This window comes from Ischnura elegans, chromosome X (assembly GCF_921293095.1).
Source record: "Ischnura elegans chromosome X, ioIscEleg1.1, whole genome shotgun sequence".
Classification (NCBI taxonomy): Eukaryota; Metazoa; Arthropoda; class Insecta; order Odonata; family Coenagrionidae; genus Ischnura; species Ischnura elegans.
The window spans coordinates 85,636,089-85,647,098 of NC_060259.1; the positions used below are offsets into that span (position 1 = coordinate 85,636,089).

An 11,010-nucleotide genomic window follows, 5' to 3' on the forward strand; every position below is an offset into this window, starting at 1 on the left:
CCCCATTTGACCCCACCCGTTTCACGGCATTGATTCGCTATCCCCATTTTACTCGTGTACCTGAAAAGAAAAATTTCGCATTTATGGTTGTCAATATAATTAAGCCCTAAAATTATACAGTTAACATAACACATAACTCAAGGTGATGATGAAATTAAAGATTACAACATATTATCATACTAACGACCTCAGAGTTGCGTGTAAAAAATAAAATGCCAAATGAAGTGCTGTAAATCGAATTATGATCGCCAATGTTCTCTGACTTAACCTCCCCGTCCAAATTTTACGGCTTATTATTTCAAAGCGGTTTAGGAGTGTCAGCATATATCCTAACGAAATTATTCTGTTGTAACTTACGTGGCTTAAATATTAAGGACGATTAAAGCCTCTTGGAAACCATTAAAATGTGGAATAACTCGCCATGAAGGTACCGATAAGAAAAAATCTTTAAAGCAAACAAGAATAATAATAGCTACACTATGCAATTTCAAGTTCTCTCATAATCAATAACGAAACTGTCATACAGTTCCTCGTCTACTGTTAATACCTTACAATTACAGTCACAGCGATAAAATGCCAAAGTACTGAAAGTAAGCCACAGTATTGCCGTTAGGATTATTATTTCCGTAATCAAACCGTTATCTTCGTGCTATTAGACACACGATCAATGCAAAGCTAAAACTACTCGCATGTTACTCACTTCAAATACTCGCACTCCATAGCGAAATCCAATTTTCAAAAGTTACACTTATAACACTCGTAAACGAATACATAGTTACGCAAAAGGGGATCACACAATTTGAGCAATCGGGTATTCGTCACGTGAAATCGCATTGGCAAATCAAGTGATTTAAAATTAACAGGGTCGAGAGGAAAACCAGGACGATTGTCATCGAAGGGGATGTTTTCCTATCACCAGCGTTCCTTAAACAAACTACTCTGACACTAATTTTAACTTAGAGGTACATTCCTCACATTGTATATAAAGTTGGAACGGAAGACGGTTGGCGTAAAAAAGTGTTTCGTTCAAAATAATAGTTGCTACAATCACGATTACTTAACAAAGATGAATAAATAGTGTTGTTGAATTATTCTCTACATCAGAGAGTTGCTTCAAAAATCATACAAAAATGCATAAAAGATCAGCAAAAGAATAGTTCAGGTACTCACCTCTTAACCCCAAGAGAGCTCGCCGCGAAGTGCAGTCCAGGAATTGAGGGAGGGGTACTTCTGACACTGAGTCAGCCGTATGACGTATGCCTGTGACGTCACGATAATTTATATACCATTTCATTTTAAGGCAACGAAATATGTACGAAACGCTAAAGATCGTTGATATTGGGTTGTTTGAAATTTTATCTAGTAATATACATTAATAAATACGTTGATATACTATGTATTATAAATAAAAACTATTTCCCGCGGAGAACCAATGCTTCGCTTAACCAATAGGATTTGTTCTCAAGCTGGCGATGTTACACAAAAATAGCGCGAAAAATCTTTAAGAGCCAACGGTCATGAAACACGTGATCAATGTTACAGAATTTTCTAGTCGTCTCCGAAGGTCAGAAGGTAAGTTTGCAGAACGCATCATCGATTTACGAAAAACAATACTTTATAATACTAACGGTCTGCATTCAACTGTCGTCTCCAATCAAGCACCTCCCCTTCCCCCCTGCTCACGAATAAAACACAACACACCCCAGTCCTTCACTAACCGTCGTTTTGATAGAATCACATTTTTGCAAGTTTTAAATTTATAAATTTAGTATTTTGGACTTTTTCAGCCGTTTCTTCGTTCGTTGAAGTCACCGTCTCATTCAGAGGAAATGATAATGGAGAGCAGTATCTATGAGCTATCTACTGAACTACAAAGAAGAAAAAACAACGGTATTGACTGAGGTAAGTGAGAACATGAATTTTTAATGTCCAAGTGAACAAAGGTTGTAATTTTGCACTCAGGCATAAGCAAGTCACATAAGATGCTAATCACGTAAAATAATTGCAAACGAGAGTGAATAGCGAAGATAGGCAGTGAATAGATGTTTGGACTTCATGAGCGATAATGACATTACCATTATGCGATTAGTACAATTGTGTTTGCATTAGTGCATAGAAATTCTCCCCTTAACAATTCACTTCATGGTCATACATTTATCATATTTACTGACGACTGAAAACCTAAAAATTGAAGGAAATCAACATTGAGCATTATTAATTTCTATTCAAGGGTCATATTCGTCGCTTACGGAAAATACTGGCAAGTTCTCCAACAAACACTGTAGCCTAATTAACCATCGCCAAGATATTATTCACCCGCGAAACCAGCAACCTCAACGAAAAATATATGAACGGACTGCTAGGATTGTTTTTCTTTTCGTGAAGACATCCACAATTTTTTGTTTTCATCGTCGACTCTTACTCGAGATAAGCAATATCGTAATAATTCAATCATATTAATTAATAACTTTGCATTAAATAAATTCATAATAGTTTATTAAATTTATTTTATTATTCATTCAATTAAAGAAAATGGCATCTTCAATAGGTTTAAACATGTCAAAAATGATAACAAGTTGTAATTAACCTTTCTTCCGAATATAACCGTTGTAAGTAACAGTTAATTGCGCACTTTGTGAGCTAATAAGCGGTATGCCTATGCGACGGTCTGAGATCACAGTAATTAAGTGTAATAGTGTGCGTTAGTTGCGTGCCGCAAGAAAAAGCAGTCTAGAAATAATTCAATTAATTTCAGCTTAAGCACTCGCCAAGTTCATACCTTGGTCGCCTCTACTTGAGTGATTGTCAATTGCTAACTACTAACTGAACTATTTCATGGATTTAAATCAACGCGTTTCTGCAACAGAATGTTTCATCATGTCTAACTGTGAATATTTATGGATGTGTAATTCAGACTTGGCCAGTGAGGATTCCTTATCAAAAGTTGAAGGAACACCATTCGTTCTCCTCGCAACCCTTAATCATGATTAAATCTTACTAAATCTTTGGTCAATATACTTGATTGTTCATACATAAATCACGATGATAGGGAGAAATACACCAGGAAAGGGCTCGGGTTTTACTCCAGCTACCAAACAGATTATATTTTTCCGTGGACTACGTGACGAAGAAAAAGTATGGGGAGGGGTTTATCTTAAATTTAAAAAATTAGGCTATTGCTAAGCTAAGCAATTGCTAAATATACAGAAATCTGATATAAACATAATTAAGAAGATGTATTCGGTCTAGAGGTAGTGGTACGTCCTTTAAAGTCATGTCATTCAGGAGAGACATAGATAAACGACTCGAAAATTATCCAGCCAGGATTTCACCAGTGTGGATGACATATGAGAAATACATGGTCAAATGGAGTCCCGTCCGCCGCGGTCACTGCTTCACGTAGGATAGCACATTCATGTATCCACAGAAAAGTGGGAAGTTGGAAATAAGTTAATCTACTTCCCCCAACCAAATACGTTTCTCACTCTAACCCAACACCCCATATTGGCGAGTCTGTTGTTCTTCAGTATCTAACTCTTTCCTTTTAAATTTTACTAAATACATACTTCCTTGACAATTATATCCTCATATTGTTGGCACTTTGATTAAATATTTAAACTAATGACAAATGACTGCTGAACCTTAAAAATTTATGTATTGGAACATTGGTAAGTTCACTATGCTTCGCATCGCAAATCAAAAAGTCGAGCCAGGGGAAATTAGATTCCGGGTTACACGACATTAAAATTATTCAGCACTATTAGTACTCCGGGACATAAATAGCATTTAATACTCAACGAGCTAATCTCGCTATATTGCAAAAAAACACTAAATTCATCATTCTAACTATATAGTGGATTTTCAAAAAGACGCCGCAATTTTCGTCAAAGAATTATCCTTTCGATCAGAAAAAGTTGCTGCTAAAACAAGTTTGTTATACATGATTATCTGAAAAGAATTTTCAAGCTTCATATTGAATCAAACTGAAAGAGGAGAAGAATCCCTACCATGCATTTGCTTCCATGGCCATCGGCGGTAGAGCTCAGCTTTGCAACAACAACTCTTCAAAAGATTTATATTCATCAACACTTCACATTGATCACACAAATGACAAAAAAATTTTAGATGAACCATTGACACTTTCACTTCACTGTGTAGCTGGATGAACACTCGCTCATGCCGTTATGTAACACAGCAGGAAGCTTCACATTATTTCCTTGAGACATGCATACTGCTGGCAGTATGACCGATGACAACACTCCAAGGGTTGACCCGATGCCTTCGTTGGGGTGGTTGAAAGCTTGATTTTAGCCTTGCACCTTCATTCAATCGATTAATTGAATTATTCACACCACCTTTTGTAAACTGTAAATTATAAGAAAATGCTCTTAAGCTATAGCATAAAATATAGTATTGATGACACCATACTTCTATCCATATAACATATCAGAGAAATGACCGGTCTTGCTAATCGTAAAATGGGTTTTGTTAAAAGGATATTAGGAAAGTGTGACGACAAAGTGAGAGAAATTAGCTACTTTTCCCTTGTTCGACCACATTTGGAATATACTGCCAGTGTTTGGGACCCTCATGAAAAAGGTTTAATAACAGAGTTAGAACGCCTGCAAAGAAGAGCTGCCAGGTATGTGAAAGGTCGTAACGATAGTCTTGTTAGTGTAACTGACCTCTTAGATAAACTCGGATGGGAATCTCCGTCGGACCGTAGATTGAAAAATAGACTAAACGTTGTAGATAAATTCAAGAGCAGTGTCTTTTCTAAGGAAGTTAACCAGATCTTACGGACGCCAAAATACTACGGAAGATCAGATCATATAAGTAAAATAAAAGAGATAGATTGTAGAACAGACAGATTCAGAATGTCATTTTTTCCACGATCGATAAGAGATTATAACGGCAGCGATGGAACTCATAGATAGATTGCATGACTTGTAGTGTAGCCAACTAACCTATGTAAAACTTATTGCATGTTTCTTAATTTTATTATTATTTCTAACAGCATATTATAGTATAATTTGTTAGTATACGTGACGTTTTTTGGACCGTGTGGTGTGCATGTGGGAATCCTATGCATGCAGCATGCTGGTGATTGATCACCCCCTGCCAAACACCCTAGAAGTGGCTCGCAGGGTATTATGTAGATGACTAGAAGGGATTGTCACAGCGGAAATGCCTGCTATGTCCACTAATTTGAGCCATTAGGCAATTAGGTCTTGCTTCATGATTCTGTATCTAGTACAAGTTCACGTGCACTTCTAAAAAGTTGTAACTGAACCAAGCATATGCGAATATGTGAACCAAATTCATGCATCCATATATTAACACGTACGTGGTAATACATTTCGTCACGAGACATTGCTTATGGAACCAGATTTTTAAAGCGGTTACGAAAGATAGAAGTCTAAACATAGAATACGGGTACAAGAACTTCATTAATTTTGACCAAATCCTACTGCGAAAGAAAACTGCATTCTTGCACTAAAATTAAGATGAAATAAGTAGAAATAACATGGAGGAATTGGTTATGTACGAGAATAATACTCACCAGTACTCTTCAGCGACAAACGTCCACATCTCAGCACTAACCAAACCGCTGTGAGACTCAAACTTTACTGGGAAGGAATGAGGACTGAGGGGAAAAAACTTAAGTGACGCATTGCTCCTTACTTACAGCCATGAGAGGGCGGGGAATCACTAAGTTTATGAGGGCAGGTTGTCATGCACAAATAGCCCGAGGTAGATTCAAAATTGTTGGCCTGATTTTGAACTCGACTGCATGACGAAGGCGGTCGGGATGCGCGTCGTTAGGAGGAGCCAGTGGTCAGGGGGAGGAAGAGTCCTCAGGATTGTGGGTGGAATTTAAGGGGGGGGGGGAAATCCGCGATAGTGCAAGGGACTCGGGGTGCCACCCTACACACAAAAAGGCCCGACATTCATTTCGCGACGTCGCACACGCTCGTAGTTTACGTAGGTAACTAATAAAGGTTTTACTTCACGGCAAATAGTTGCAGAGTGATCCGTTATGTTAATTTTACTGCGTCAAGGTACTTTTACAAATTTACACATTTCGTTTAAAGTGTTTATGAATCCACTTGCCAATCATAAACACTAAGGCGGAATTCATAATCATTATTCAAAGAAGGCATATTGGATAATTTTTTCCTCATTAAATCCTTATTCAATTTTTGCACATAGATTTAAAGGTGCAATTCAAAGAAAATGAGCCATGTGCTTAACTTACATCCGAATTAATGATACACCCCCAAAAGAAACTTGAAATCCACAATCAAACCAACTATTTTATCCCAACCCATACAAAAAATTCTGTGCTGCGACTGCACTAAATCTGCACTGTAACTGGACTAAACTCTGTGTTTAGCACAGTCACAGTACACTTTTCTGTACTAGACTGTACTATGGCAGCTATAATTTGAGAAGAACTGTACTGTAACAGTGCTGGATCACTGTGCTTGAACTGTGCTAGAGCTCAGACTGCACTTTGACTGGGCTGGGTAACATGACTGGAGCTGTACTATGGCTCAAACTGGACTGTGACTGGGTTGGGTAACTGGACTGGAACTGTACTATAGCTCAGACTGGACTGTGACAGGGCTAGAAAACATGACTGGAAGTGTACTGTGGCTAAAAGTGGACTGTGACTGGGCTGGGTAACATGACTGGATCTGTACTATGGCTCAAACCGCTGCGACAGGGCTGGACTTAAACTAGTCATTGACAGGAGAAAGTATTTCCTATATTATTTCATATCACGATCAACTATCATTTCCATGAGAATATGAATGCGTAAATTATATAAAAATTTATGTTGACATTACCGCGGCAATGCATAGCTCCAGCTTGCTTATTATTTTGGTAAAGTATGGTCAAAAGAACAACTTCCGCCGATACTCAGCCATCTTTGTTAGACAGCATTGGTGTTGAACCGGCTGTAACATTCCTTGTTTACGTGCTCTCATCCTTTTAATTCTACGTTGTACGATGGATGCGTCGATGTAAGATCGACGCTAAGAACATGAAGAAGTGAACTTTACTTCAATTACATCAAAATTAGCTACTTAACTGGGAATTTTTCTTGCGGGTGAAGTGATATCGTCGATTTTGCTGAAATCCGTGTTGTTCGCGATGAATCAACTTTCCACGATTGATTTCGACGACTCGCAATCTACTCCTTGCGAAGCACGAGAGAGTTGAAAAAAAGACATATCTTTATTTATACTCTGCTGCTGGAGGTAAGTACTCAACTTATCTAAAATTGAATTCAGACAAACTTAAACAGTCAAATTTTGAAGTAACACTTGATTAGATATCAGTATGTAATGTGTTTTCCTTTTAATTTCAGGAAGGAAGCCAAAGAGGCAAATGAATTGAGCGGCCATGCCTTAACAAGACTTTCATTTTTATGTTTATAATCATGAGTATATGTATTTGTATTTAATAAATTTCTTTTATTTTCATATCTTATTGTCATTTATTGTGCTCCACGGCGTTAGTACTGAAACTTCATCAACAAAAACTATCAAGGTGGGCATATTTGTGGCAACTAGACAAATAGCACTGACGTAAATTTTGGTGGTTTTTATGTTGAGTGCCCGTTGATGTGCAGAATAGGATTTGTCAATTTTTTTCATAGAACCTAAGTGCTTCGATAGCAATATTTTTAGTACCATAAACTTTGTTCATATTAAGGAAGTGGAACGTAACAAATTCAGTGAGTGTCTGTTAGGAATATGGTTTATCTTTCCTTAGACTAGTCAACATTCGAATGAGTGTAGTCGTTTTGGCCACTGTTATCTCTTTGCTGTTTTCTGATTGGATCAGGCAACCAATCTTCAAACACCCAAAAAGGGAACTATATATCTCTGCTAATTGTCCTATCTTGATTTAATTCTGCTTCTTGTTTTCAATAAGATATACAGGGAATGCAATAGCCACATCAAGACTCAATTATTGATTCGTGGAAAGAGTATTACAGTAAAAACTGTGCTATGGCAGCTGCACTGTGGCTGTGCTATGGCAACTGCACTATGACTGTGCTAAGGCAACTGTACTCTGACTGTGCTATGACAACTCCACTGTGACTGTGCTATGGCAACTCCACTGTGACTGTGCTATGACAACTCCACTGTGACTGTGCTATGGCAACTGCACTCTGGCCGTGCTATAACTGTACTGCGATGTTTCAATTCAAGTGCAGTTTAAGTAGAGTCCCAGTACAGCCCTTTTAGCACAGTTACAGTGCAGCTTTAGTACAGCCACAGCACAGATTTTTTTGTATGGGAATGCATCGTTGATTTTTTTCTAATTTTGAGGGATCGCCTGAATTTCCTTGGTTTGCTTGGTGACTTTTGTGGCATCCGTTTTTTTCTTTGTTTCTGGTTGTCATATTGAATCCGTCTAATATATAGTCACAGTCAATTAAAAAATGCATTAAATAAAATATTTTATTAGATTTCTAGATTAAAAATTATCTGCAATTAACAAAGTATGTCAATACTTGAGCCATTGAAATATGATTTGATATGTCTTTCTGAAAACTTATGAAATATGGACAACCAAAATATTGCTTGCTCACTCTGTTTCCATGCCCCCAATATGGGATTTTGCTGTTAAATTTAGCCACTTTTGGCAAGATTCTAATTTTCTTTCAACTCTTAATTTCGGAGTATGAAAAAATAATTTTTGGTATACCTGTACCGTCATTCCTTTATACGAACACTTCAATGATAAGTTTCATTATACCAATCGTGTCGTTCAAATCCAGTTTTTGTGATAGATTTTCTGAGCTTTCCCGATCTCTGATCGAAAGTTGTATGGAGGACATTTTCAAGCGCAACATTCGGTCCGTCGGATGGGACGTTAAGCCGTGGTCCCCTTGGCGCCTTTCGTTAAGAGAAATTACCAGAGGGCACCACGCCGGCGATTGGAAATGCCAAGGAGACAGCAAAGAGGAGGCCTGTTTCCACCCCATAGAAGGCTGATTTCCTACGCCTCCTCTGTCGCCTTTCATTCGGTTTTCAATACTGATCACGGCGCGGTTATGAGTGCAATGCAATCCACTTTTTTACCTATATTTTGCAGTATTCTGTTTTCAATTGCGAGGAATAGCATTGAAATTTTTCGAGTTTCAGTCAATGGCATCATCAAGTATATAAATTTCCGTTAATATCCCTAATAATTCCTTATGTCTCCATATAACTCGGATCAGTTTGTCCGTCAGCGCCGTGACTATTATAAACCCATTTAAATGCGCTGTGGGTGACAACATATTTATTCCTCTTTTGTAATATTCGTGAAAATTGCCATTCAAAAGAACCAGAATGTCTGACGGACGCAGCGCCACTCATCTTCCTTTTATTTTTCCCAGGTCCTCCATCCGACTCCGTGGCCACCATAGCGGACCTGCTACGGATTCCGAGTCTACCAGCCGAGAGGACATCGGTGGCCAAAGACTTGAAGAGCGCGGCTCGCGACGGTCTGGGGGACAGCGCTAAGTCGGTCTCGTGCTCGTGGAATCAGCAGGTGATCGGAGGGCTGACGGATGAGGAAAAAACATTCTAACAAAGTCTAATTTCAAATTGCCTTCTCTGACGCCCGTACTTTCTAAGCTCTTCTCGATAAGTAACCTTTAAATTTAGAGAAACTTCCTTTCACATGTTTGAAGTAATATTTCATTTTTCCTTCTTCAACGTAAATCAAATTTTAGAATCTCAAGCAAGGTGTCGAAACAAAATGAATGTAACATTCACATTATCATCGAAGTTAAATTTTTTTCGCATATTTCGAAGATTTTTGCAGCGTTGACCAGATAATCTCTGCATTCTCTTTGAGTTTTCACCACCTACGTTTGCTTTTGGCGACAACAGTTTCGCTGACATTGTAGTCAGGGTCTTCAGGTCCAAAGTTCACCTTCGATCTGACGCGGTGAAAATCCAAAGAGAATGTAGAGATTATTTTTTCGCGTGTTTCTGAAATAAAATTTCTTCCTCACCTGGGAAAAATCAATGAAATACTTAAAATTCCAACTATCAAGAAGGCGCCCTTTAGGCACCATGCATTTATCTCCTTCTACCCTCCTTCAGAATCATTTTGTCCATCTGCACTTCTCAAATCACTAAACCTTTTCTTTGAGAGCGTCTATCGCCAAATAAATTATGAATTATTTCATGAAAATGTAACCTCTTCTCCACCAATGAAAGTAAATGTATGTTGTAAATTATCTCAGTGACCTGAGTCTTATAGGCTTGTCTATGTTAAAAGGAGGAGTTTTTTAAGCGTAAAAATGTCATCTTGTAGCATACTAATTCCAATTAATTAAATTACATCACCTCACAAAACAGCATCATCATGACATGGGCTACGACAACAATGGCGAGGAGACTCGGAGACAGCGTTGCATGGCAACTCGGCGGGCACTTCGCATCCACCAATAACCGTCCCTGATGAGTACACGGCGGTTTGTTTGTGGTTTTCGCTGACGTCTCGGACGAATTTCAGATCACAAGCCTTCACGGAAGAGGAGTATAAATGATATCGATTCATTGAAAAGGCTTGAGGAGGAACATATCCTATAATGAGGACCTTGCTGTGTGTATTATAATTTTCTAAATGAGAGACGGTGTTCATTACTCAATTTTGGGGAATATCCATTTCATTACTTAACACAGAATTGATATATTGTTTGCTGTTACACATTATAAAGTAATAATTCATGTTTATGTTATAATTTACAACAGAAGCATTTTGAAACCAGCCACCAGATGCACTTCCTTGATTCAAGCAGATTAAATGTAATAATGTAATGAAGTTAATGCAATAAAAAGAAAGCTAACATGTCAGCCCCCATGAGCAGCAAGAGTGGGGAGGGAAAGGTAAGATAACATCATCACGGTAGTATCCATGGTAATTGTTTTATTACTTGGAACACCGTCCGAGGAAAGCAGTGCTGTGCTCCAAGTGCCTTCATCTAAGTAC

The 11,010-nt window shown here is 38.1% G+C and overlaps 1 long non-coding RNA gene across 1 annotated transcript; it reads left to right on the forward strand.

Annotated features, from left to right (window-relative positions):
- The first annotated feature begins 1,634 nt into the window (after nucleotides 1-1,634).
- Nucleotides 1,635-10,547, forward strand: LOC124170716. The gene is made up of 3 exons (XR_006867569.1): nucleotides 1,635-1,902; nucleotides 9,404-9,558; nucleotides 10,377-10,547. It is a non-coding gene; the product is annotated as an uncharacterized LOC124170716 (long non-coding RNA).
- Nucleotides 10,548-11,010: the final 463 nt, after the last annotated feature.